The sequence below is a fragment of the Eublepharis macularius genome, chromosome 2, assembly GCF_028583425.1.
Source record: "Eublepharis macularius isolate TG4126 chromosome 2, MPM_Emac_v1.0, whole genome shotgun sequence".
NCBI lineage: Eukaryota > Metazoa > Chordata > Lepidosauria > Squamata > Eublepharidae > Eublepharis > Eublepharis macularius.
Window position 1 is genome coordinate 11,034,344 of NC_072791.1, and position 11,964 is coordinate 11,046,307.

Here is an 11,964-nt window from a genome sequence, read left to right on the forward strand (position 1 = left end):
GGTTGGCATCAATTATCAGGTAGTACCTATGTGGGGTATAATTCCACATAGGCCAGCCTAAGAAGCCTCCATGTCTCGGAGCATGTTAAAACCTGTCAACTGGAGATCAGTTGTAATTTGTGGGGATCTCCAGGAGGGTTGGCAACCACAGTGTCATCAAGCCAGGTGGCCTTAGCATGGACCTGCCTGCTGCCAGACCTGCTGCTGTCTCCCAAAGAACCTCAGGAGCAGCGAAGGCTGAGGGTAAGGGCAGAGGCATGGACCAAGCACAGGAGCGCATGCCTGGCAGCCCACGGCCTTCCCCCTGCTGAAGAAATGTCAGGAGAGCCAGTGCAGGATCTGATCTACTCCTCCTGAGTAGCAGAGATGAGCCAGCTTGGAGAAAGAAGCTTAATGAACCCAGCTTCACCTGTAGGAGAAACTCCCTTTATAAGGCCTCAGCTGGCATGGGATTAGCTAGTCACAATTGTGGTGTTCTGGACTTGGCTGTTGGTGAGCTCTTAGGTTCTGGCTGCCTGAGCCTTGGTGGGTCACAGTCTTTGATTTTGGAATCTGTTACTTGACCATGGAGTTTGACCTGAGAATCTTTGTTGTTGGCCCTGTTGTCGTCAGAACTTGCCTCCAACCTAGTGAGCAGGATACTTTTAATCCTTCTGTTTCTATTTGTTGGTCTCCATTATACTCTTAGATTATGTTGCTGCTGTTTCTGTGGGTTTGTCATGAAAATATGGTTTAGAGCACATTATACTAAGTGATACATGTGTATTCTAATGAACTTTGTTTTAGAATTTCATTAGGCTGTCTTGGTTTGGGGCATAAATTGAGCCAAATGTGTATGTTTGGTTTTCTATAGTGCCTTTAATAAATATGGATCTGCCTTTCAGGTCTCTTAGTGTATCTTTACGTTGGAAGGGTAAATATTTTTACTTTACCCTTCCAACATAAATTTTAAATTTCAAGCATGGGAGAGATGGAGCTCTTTCAATGTGCTATCATTCTCTTCATCACCAACACCACACCCTCCGCTTTTCTCCATTTCTCAGCTTCTTCTGGTGGTAGCTAGGATAATTCACCCCATGAAGTAGGTTCAGGTATTTCTGCTGTTCTTAGTGCAGAGGTAGTCAAGTCAAGTTTATTATTACAGTCTGCGACCAGTACATATAAAACCATTTGCAAATCAGTTTAAAAACAGTCGAGACTGGATACCGGGGAAGAACGATGAATAAATATAAGAGTAAAAAAATAAGATCATCATAAATTAGTTGTTTAAAAGGTTAAAATACATTCAGTCTGAATTATGTGATTTACGTTGCTTGTAGACCTGGGCACAGAATCTTGCTACTTGATGTGGTGTCTGGTGATTCCGATCAGACAAAAGATAATCAAGTTTGATTTTATTTGAACTTCCAGGGAATCTTTCTACTAATGGACTGATGGTTTCCGCTCTGATTTTACTATGACTTGGGCAGTTAAAGAAGCTCCTGACACTGATGTGACACTGCTCCTGACACTGATGTGACACTGAGAGATCTCTATCTTTTGGTGCTACACCTCTGAAGATGCCAGCCACAGCTGCTGGCGAAACGTCAGGAACTACAATGCCAAGACCACGGCAATACAGCCCAGAAAATCCACAACAACCAAGATGTGCTCCATTGAGTCCATTTCTCTTAGGGGACAGGAGCAAAGCCTAAGAGAGTAGTGGACAGCTTTAAACTTTCCTTCCAGAACGGCAGAGGGTAGAGTTGAACTTCTAGCTAAACTAAATGCCCTTCTGGAGTTACTGAATTCAAGAAAGTAAAAATAGGCTGCAGGAGTGGCAATATATTTAGTAGTATCTGAAGAAATAAAACCTGGTGCTCTAAGTAAATGTTTGTCTTTCAATGTCTGTCACTCTCTGCTTAATGAGTGATTTTGCTCGGTCTAACCCCATGACTAGCAAACTTTGAGGGGAAAGACTCAATTTTCCCAGGGATTTCAGAGTCGCCTTTTGCCAATTAGATTGAAATTTGTCTTGGAATAACAGAGGGAGCAGACCTTGCGGGTTTAGACGTCCTGACAGCCATTTGAAAATTGAAAGGATGGTGATTCTGGCCTCTACCCTTAACATTCCTGTTTCCAGTCTAACCCATGAGTTAGGCATGCATTTGGGCACTTGTAATAGGGCTCTAAGGAATTTGGACTGCACTCTCTCAAGTTGAGAGAAAGAGGAGGATGGCAGCCCCAAGAATGATCCGTATACTAATTGGGCCAACGGTTTGGCTTTAAACAATCTGAGTGCAGCCGGTACATACTGCCCCCCTTGTGATCGATAGAATTTCAGTATACCGTGTGCTGTTTTTTCTCCCACATCAGCAATGAAGCTGCTATGTGTTGTTTTGGTACCTGAGGCTTGCAAAACTACACCCAAATATTTGAAGCTCGTAACTTGTTCTAACTGATGTCCCTGAAGCTCCCATCGTCTGATCTTTGGATTTTTACCGAAAGCCAGGATCTTAGTTTTTTTGGTAATTAGTTAGAAGGTGTTCAGTATCGCAGAATTGGGAGATTTTTTTAGGGCTCGTTTCAGCCGTATGGGGGTCCTAGAAAGTAATACAGCATCATCTGCATAGAGCAGTACGTGAATGTGCCTATTTGCTAATTTGGGAGGGTGCAATCCAGGGGCATTCAAAAGGTTTACCAAATTGTTGACGTAGAAGATAAACAGAAAGGGGGCTAGAAGGCACACCTGCCTGTAAGTTTGAATGGGGTCAGTCAAATGCCCAATTCGGCTGCACCTTACTCAGGGCAGTTTGCTTGTGCATAGCCCCCCAAAGGAACAGCAGTCGCCTATCAATAGAGAAGGCCTGCAGTTTCCTCCAAAGTCTATTTCTAGAGACTGTGTCAAAAGCTGCTTTTAAATCAACAAATGCCCAGTAAATTGATGCTTGGTCTCCTGTAGCGTGTTTCTCTACAAGGTGTTGCATTGCTAGGCAGTGATCTATTGTTGACCTGCCAGCTCTAAACCCAGCTTGCTCAACAGCAATTATATCCTCCTGTTCTAGCCAGTCTAAAAATTTCTCCAGCAGATGTTTTGTAGACAACTTGCTTACAATGCTTAGTAAGCTGATGGGTCTATAATTGGATGGATCCTCCTTCTTTCCCTTCTTATGGAAGGGGACTACTATAGCCATTCCCCAATCATTGGGGATGTTGCCGGTTTCATCAATATAAGTAAATAAGGAGGCTAGGAAAGTTGCCCACCAGTCCTTATTTGTTTTTAGTAATCCTGGAGATATTCCATCAAGCCCAGGGGCTTTTGCATTCTTTAACTGGCTAATATAAGCTTTTACCTCTTCGGCATGAACTGGGGGGCATTTGGCCAGATTTTCTATTGTTAGGGCAGGAGAGGGTTGAATAGGATCATCATACATTTTTTGGGAAAAAGAAGTCCATTTATCTGGGGGGATACAGGAAGCCAAGGGGGAGGCATTTGACACTAGTTTCCAGAACACCACTGAGTTTTTGCTCGTAGCTGCTTCAGTTATATTGGCCCACAGTTTTCTGGTATGTTCTTTCTTACAGCGGGCAACCAGTGATTTATATTTCTTTTTGAAAAATGAAAGAGAACAATATGCATCCTGTCTGGTCTTTTCATCAGCTCTCAGTGCTAGCTTATAGGCATAGATTAAAGCATTTTAAGCACAAATACAGCTTTGATCAAACCAAGGTTTAGATGACAAATTGGTCTTGACCAGTTTTCCCTCTCGAGCACCTACCAAAAGTGGCCTTAAGGATTGGACGAGGTCATCATAACTCTTTAAAGGATTTTCAGATTTTGAGGAAACCTTAAAAGCTTGACTATATAGTTGTAGGTTCTAGTGCAGAGGTATTTTCCCCTGCATTTGTTCCTCTGCAGCAAGTATGCTCTGTGATTTGCTACAGCAGAATTTCCCTACTTTCCTCCCTTTTATTGCAGCCATGAAGCTGACTTTCTGCCCATTTCTTTCCAGACACAGCAGAATAGCTGTGAAGATTTTAGTGTTTTCCACTCTGCCTCTTCCCTTGGTGTTGCTGGGATACAGTTTGCTCAGTGAAGTGGGTTTTTTTCTTAGCTCTGGAGGCAGTTTCCCACCTTTTCCCTTTCGTTTTCCTTTTCACTTCTTGCTTGGCTTCCTCAAGTTGCTGAAAAGTTTCTTTTTGTAGCATTGGAAGCTATTTCCCCACCTTTTTCCTGGCTGGCACAACAGAGTGTCTTCTACTCCCACCCCCTTCTCATGTTTGCTGTGAGACAATGAGAGAGAGAATTATGTTGTACATGAAAAGGAGATACTTTTGTCTGCAGTTACTTAGTTTGTTTGCTTTCTTCTTTTTAGCTGGCTCTCTGGAGAGCTAAAAAGGAGTAGTTTCAGTAAGGATTGTTCCTCTCAAGTTGACTGAGACTTCTGAGATAGCCTTGAGTCTCCTAGACTATTTTGAGATGCAGCAATGACTGGCAGTATTATCTGAAAGCTGGATGATATAGCTCATAAGGTTTGCCTTGAGAGTTAATGATCTCATATTGCCTATCCAAAGCCATACCATACTGCTGTTATTCAAAGAACAATATACACGAATCACTAGCATCTTTTTCACCTTAATAATTACTTCAACTGGTCCACTTTGTGGGAGGAAAAGGTTAAAAAATAGCTTTTCTTCAGAGGTGCAATGGATCTTGAATCAATAGAGAGTCAGCACAAGAGTTTAGCTTTTAAAATCATTTACTTCTAAAGGAAAAAATGTTAACAGGATTGCCTACAAAATAACAAATGCCTGGAGCTACATTCTCACTACTGGTTACAAACAAAGAGCTGGGATAACTGAATGGAGAATCTTCTTCTTCCTCTGTCTTCTTGACTCTGAAAGAAAATCACCTGACCTATTGACCAGTAACAGTTTACAAACACTCTCAAGTTTCCCGGGCTTGCAGATTATTGGCTTTGAGCCAGGTGTGGGCCTGGTGTGGGATGCCAAGGAGAGTATAGCCATCTGTCTGGTGTACCGATCGCCCAGCGCACCAGCAGATGCTGTGCCTGGCCTGTTAGAGGAGGTGGCTGGCTGGGCCTTGGAGTAACCCAGGCTTCTGGTCTTAGGGGACATCAATGTCCATGCCGATGATGCTACCTCCTCACAGGCCATGGACATAATAGCCTCCATGGCAGCATTACGACTCTCCAAGTTTGTATCAATGCCCACACACATCGAGCAGGACACACACTGGATTTGATCTTTGGATTTGGGATACAGGTGGATCTGGATGAAGCTATAGCAGTGCCATGGTCAGACCACCTCATCCTGAGGGCTTGTCTGGGCACCATGACCCCCTCCTGCTTGGGCGACGAGCTGATTTATGCTCGCCCGTGGAGTCAAATGGATCCAATTGAATTGCAGAACGCTCTGCAGGATCCTATGCCCCCTGGTGGCTCATTGGATGAGCTGATAGAGGACTGGAATGCCCGTTTCTCTGAAGCTATTGATGAGATCACTCTCCGTCGCTCTCTCCACCCCCGAACTAGAGTAGCTCCTTGGTATACTGATGAACTACGACAAATCAAATGGGAGCTGAGTCGGCTAGAGCGAGTGTAGCGGCGACTCCATGATGAAGTGACAAGAACATCTTATAGGACATTTATGAAGGCCTATGAGATGGCTCTGAAAGCTGCAAAGAGAGACTACTATGCAGCTTCCACTGCATCCACTAGTTCTCGCCCAGCACAACTTTCCAGAGTAATTTGGTCTTTAACGTCCCTCACACATGGGACAAATAAAAATGTAAATTCGGTAATCAGCTGTGAGGCTTTTGGAGACTATTTTGCGGATAAGATCTTGTCACTCCGCCGGGATCTGTCCACCACAGTTGATGCAGTATGTGTACTGGAGGCCCCTTGGTCGTCCTCAGGGTTGGTATTAGATCAATTCAGGCCACTCTCCCGGAGGAGGTGGGCAGGGTCCTGCATGCTGTGAAACCTACCACGTGCCCACTGGACCCATGCCCATCATGGCTGGTGGAAAAGTGGTGGTGATGGGATTTGGGCACCATTAGCTGACATCATTAATCTTTCTCTGAGTTCTGGGTTTTTTCCAGACTCACTGAAAGAGGCAGTGGTGCGGTCCTTATTAAAGAAACCATCACTGGATCCTGCTGATCCAGCCAATTATCGCCCAGTTTCGAATATTCCGTTCCTGGGTAAGGTAATTGAGAGGGTGGTAGCGGAACAGCTGCTGGTATACCTGGGTGATGCCTCTATCCTGGATCCTTTCCAGTCCAGCTTCAGGCCTGGCCATGGTACAGAGACGGCTCTGGTTGCCCTCACAGATGATCTGCGGCGACACCTGGACCAGAGTGTGTCAGCACTGCTGATACTTTTAGATCTTATGGCAGCATTTGACATGGTCAATCATAATCTTCTGACCCACTGCCTTGCCGATGTGGGGATTTGTGAAACAGCCCTGCAATGGCTGAACTCCTTCCTTCACAATCTAGGACAGAGGGTGGCACCCGGGGAACAGATGTCTGCCTACCATTCTTTGGTATGTGGCATCCCTCAGGAGGCGATTCTTTCCCCGATGCTATTTAACATCTATATGTGCCCCCTTGCCCGGTTAGCCCGCAGCTTTGGGCTAGGTTGTCACCGGTATGCGGATGACACTCAGCTCTATCTGCTGATGGATGGTGTTATGACCTTTACTTCCTTTAAGGTAGATTTGTCTTTTAATCTATCCCTTAACCCTCTGGGTAGTCTGCTGCCACCAGGAATATTTTATTCCAAGATATTTTATTTAAATTTTCCCTTTGGTAACGTTCCTAAGCGTCAGGCTCCTTCATGGTTCTATGTGGCCCTGAAGATAGGAATGGGATATAGCAATGACAGCTACACTGGGATATAACAAAACAAAAATAAACTTTTATTTAGTCAAGAAGCGTATTGGTTTCATAAACATAGTTCTCGGTTCTTAAAGTTACTTCATTTACTCTCATTCACACAGCTGGCCTCTCTTTCCCTGACTGAGTATCCTTTCACAAACATGCTCAGTTCAGGTTCCACACACTTCAACATATTCAGGCAGCACACAGCTAGCCTGCTTTCTTCTGACTAAAAATTTTCTCTCTACTCTCAGTCTCAAACTGCATTCACTCCACCCACCCTCTCAGTCTTCAACCAATCATATCACTCACTCATCCATTTCCTTCACCCCCCACTCTTCACCTATCTCATCAAGCATTTAAAGATACATGCACACATTTACTTGGAATCATTACAAATCCCCCCCTTCTCCTTAAGCGGAACACATCTCTTTTCCAGAAGAGTTGTGTGCAGCTTCCTCTGGCTTAGGGTATGTTTTATAGTGTCTGCAGTTCCAGTTAGGTCCATTTCTCACTCTTCTGTGGTTTTTTTTTTGTTTTAAAGTCTTGTGTTTCTTTATCTTGCATTCCTCCTCTGCTGGGGTGTCATCTTACTCTCTGGGATGTTCCACTGCTGGGCTGAGGTCATCTTCCTCTCTGGGATGTTCCATTGCTGGGCTGAGGTCCTCCCGGCTTTGGCCTTCTCTACTAGGTCGTTGTTGGCTTCTTCTGGTTGTTTCTCTATCAATATTCTGTTCCAACCTGGCTTCACATCTGGATAAGGCATCTGCTACTACGCTATCTTTGCCTTTGATATACTGGATGTTAATACTGAATTCCTGAACCACCTTTGCAATTGTGTATTGGTATTTTTCATTGATTGAAGCCACGTCAAAGAGTGATGGTCCGTTAATAGCGTGAATTCTTGTCCCCATATATAACTTCTCAACTTGTTTAAAGCCCACACTATTCCTAGACATTCTTTCTGCACTGAGTAGTTCTTCTCCCTGTCTATTAATTTCCTGCTTAGATAAGCCACTGGGTGTTTTATAGCATTATCTTCTTGCAGTAACACTGCACCTAATGCTAATTGTGAAGTGTCTGTGGCGATGTAAACACTTTTCTTATAGTTTGGTGCTCTTAAAATAGGCTTTGATGTGAGTGCTTGTTTTAGAGAGTTAAATGCTTCTTGGCATTTTTCATTCCAAACTGTTTTATCTGGGTTCTGTTTCTTGGTCAGCTCATGTAAGGGTATTGCTAGTTCCCCAAAATTAGGAATAAACCTTCTATAATAGTTCACCATTCCAAGAAAGCTTCTTACTTGTTTCTTTGTCTGGGGAATATCTAGTTTCTGGATAGCTTCCACCCTATCCCACAATGGTGATACTTTTCCATTCCCTACTCTGTGACTCAAATAAGTAACTTCTGGCAACCCAAACTGGCATTTGTTGACCTTGATGGTAAGCTCTGCCTCCTTTATTCTAGTAAGCACTACTTCCAAATGTTGTATATGTTCCTCCAGGGTCTGACTAAAAATAGCAATATCATCAATGTAAGCGACTGCAAACTCATTAATTTCATTTAACAGTGAATTAATTAGTCTTTGGAATGAGGCTGGAGAATTCTTCAAACCAAAAGGCAAAATGTTAAACTCGTATAAACCATCAGGGGTTATGAAGGCTGTTTTGCATTGAGACCCCTTCTCCATTCCTAGTTGCCAAAACCATTTACACAGATCTATCATGGATATAATCTTAGCTGCTCCTAAGGTTTCCAATAATGTATCCACTCTAGGCATTTGATAAGCATCTGACTTTGTGATTGCATTCAACTTCCTATAATCTACACAGAAACGGATAGTGTGATCTGGCAACAGCACTAGTACCACTGGTAATGCCCATGGACTAACAGAAGGCTGTATAATTCCTAGTCCTAGCATCTCTTTCACCTCCCTTCGTATGTTGTTCAGCACTTCCCCATCTGCCTTATAAGGTGGCATTCTAATAGGCGGGTGATCTCCTGTGTCTGTGATGCTCAGCTAAGGGTGTCCTGCCAGGTTTAGAAGAGAACAAACTCTGAAATTTCTCTAGGAGCTTATAGATTTTTTCTTTGATGTTAGGCCCTATAGGATATTCCCACATCAGCTGTTGAAGGGTATTGTCCCCCCTGGTCTCTTCTAACAAGTCCATAAGGGTGACTTCCTCCACCTCCACCTGTCAAACTATCTGTAAGGTGCCATCCTCCCTGGAGTAATAAGGCTTCAGCATATTCATGTGTACAGTCTTCCACCTCTGGTCATTTTTATTCCTAGAGATAGCATATGTGAGCAGGTCTTGCCTATCCCTTACTATAAATGGTCCTTCCCAGGCTGCTTTTAACTTATTGGTTTTTACAGGTAAAAATACCATCACTTGCTCTCCCACTTCAAAAGCTCTTTGCCTGGCATTCCTGTCATAACAGAGTTTTTGCTTTGCCTGTGCACTTGCCATATTGCGCTGTGCCTGCCTCATCATGTCTTCCATTTTTCCCCTGAGACTTAATACATAATCCACTACAGATGTTTTTCTTTCTGATATCTTTCCTTCCCATTCCTCCTTCACTAGACTAAGGGGTCTCTGAGGATAAAGCCCATACATTAATTCAAATGGGGAGAACCCTGTGGATTCTTGAGGTGCCTCCTTATATGCGAAGAGAAAATAGGGAAGCTTGTCATCCCAATCGTTTGGGTGATCTTGCACATATGCCTTAATCATGCTTTTTAAACTGCCATCGAACTTCTCCACAAGACCATTGGTCTGAGGATGAAATGCAGTAGTCTTCAAATGCTTTATGCCACAGCATTCCCATATAGCTTGCATAATTTCAGACAGAAACACTGTACCTTTATCAGATAGTATTTCTGCAGGGAATCCTAATCTCAGAAAAATCTTTAAAAGTGCTTCTGTAACTGATTTTACATCCACAGAAGATAGTGCCTCTGCTTCTGGGTATTTAGTTGCAAAGTCTATCAAGGTTAAAATATATCTGTGTCCCTTTCTGGTGGGTTTAGGGAGTGGTCCCACTATGTCAATTCCCACTCTATAGAAGGCTTCTCCAATTATGGGTAAGGGATTGGGAGGAGCTTTTGCTTTATGCCCTTGTTTCCCTACCCTTTGGCAAATCTCACAGCTTTGGCAGTACTCTTTCACATCTTGTGAAATTCTAGGCCAGTAATATTCTTTCCTTAACCTCTTCTTGGTTTTGCTAATTCCTAAATGACCGGCACATGGAATGTCATGTGCCAGTTCAATCAAGGATTGTCTGTGTATTTTTGGAATAACCAGCTGTTTTTCAGGTTCCCAATTTGACTTGGTCCCCTTTGGTTTCCAGATCCTGTAAATTAGCTCACTTTCCCACACAAAAACGTCTCTTTCTGTGTTCATTTCATTCTGCCTGGCTTTCTCTCTTATGTCTTTTAACTCACAATCTGTCATAATTTCTCTTTTAAACTCCTCAGTTTTTATTTATGGCGGCTCCTATTTCTTGGGACATTCCAGCAGTAATACTACTGACAAGAGTGTCTCTCTTTTTCTCTCCTGCAATGTATCAATTGTGTCTGTTGCTAAGATACCTAGGGACTTGTCTTCTGCTCCCTTGGCCTCAATCTGTGGAAAATCATTGGAGTCAGTGCATATTTGAATTCTTGCCTTTGCTCCCATTACATCTCTTCTTAATACTACCGGTATTTTCTGTTCTTTAATAACTGCTACAGGAAAATATTCTTCTTTCCCTCTCCAGTTAATTTTTAGCTGGGCTAGTGGCACTCTTTTAGAATTTCCCCACACACCTTGCAAGGATATTTGTTTATCTGGAATCAGGTTTTTCTTATCAACAAAATCCTCCCTGACCAGTGTTACTGAGGTGCCTGTGTCTAGAATGGCTAAAGTATCTCTCCCATTTATTTGTACCACCTCTCTCAGTTCAGTATCCTGAGTGACCTTCTCTATCTTTACCCCACACAAGTAGACTGTTTCTTCAGTGTTTATGGGTAAGGTAGTGTTTTTACTGGGTGATTCATTTGTGTTTGTTGAGCTTTTGGAGTTTCTAGCATCTTCATCACTCTGATCATCTGAGGCAGTTCTAGTGACCCTCCTTACATGCTTAAGTGTTGTTTGCTTGGGTTGGTTCTTTCGACATTTGTAAGCTAAATGTCCTTTCAGACCACATACAAAACATCTTTTATCATTCCAGTATCCATCTTGGTTTCTCTCTATATTTTTATCCTGACCTTTTATAATCTGAGCTCTCTCATATGTTCTTTTACTTGATTTAAACTCTGGTTTGTAGGAATAGTCTTTCTTTTCACGGCGATCCCAACCTCCTCTATTAAGTGTCAATCTATCTGTCCACTCTGATGCTTGGTTGATATTCTCTGGAAGTTTATCTTTAACTAGAAGTCTGATCTCTGAAGGAAGTTGAAATAAAAACTGGTCCAAAATCATTAGATCCCTTATTCCCTCTTTAAAGTTAGCTTTGGCAGAGGAAATCCATTTATCAAAATAGTCTGTCAGTTTGGCTCTAAAAGACTTATATGACCTCTCTTTCTGAGGCACTAGGCTTCTAAACTTCTCTCTGAAGTAATCAGCACCTAGCCTAAATCTGTCATATACTGCCTCTTTGTATTCAGCATAAACAACAGCTTTATCTGAGGGAAATGTGTTGTAGATCTCAGCCAATTCCCCTCTAATTAAGCTGGGTAAATACTTCATATATTGTCTCTGGTATTTCCCAGTTCTGAGCAGATCGCTCAAAAGTGGACAGGAAAATTAGAGGATCTTTTCCTGACACATACACCATGAAATCCTTTGGGGTAACTCGAGGTAAATCAGCTCTGGGTTCAGAGTTTCCCTCCTTTTTGTCCCCATTCTTAAGTCCCTCTCTTTCTAATTGTAATCTTTCTGCTTCCAAACTGGTGTGTCTTTCCATCTCTTGAACTCTTAAGTTCCATTTCAGCTTTCCACTTTTCCCTCTCAAACTGTTTTTGTTCTATTTCAGCTTCCCTTTCCCTTTGTTTTTGTTCTATTTCTCGAGTTCTAAGTTCTGCTTCAACTTTCAACTTTTCC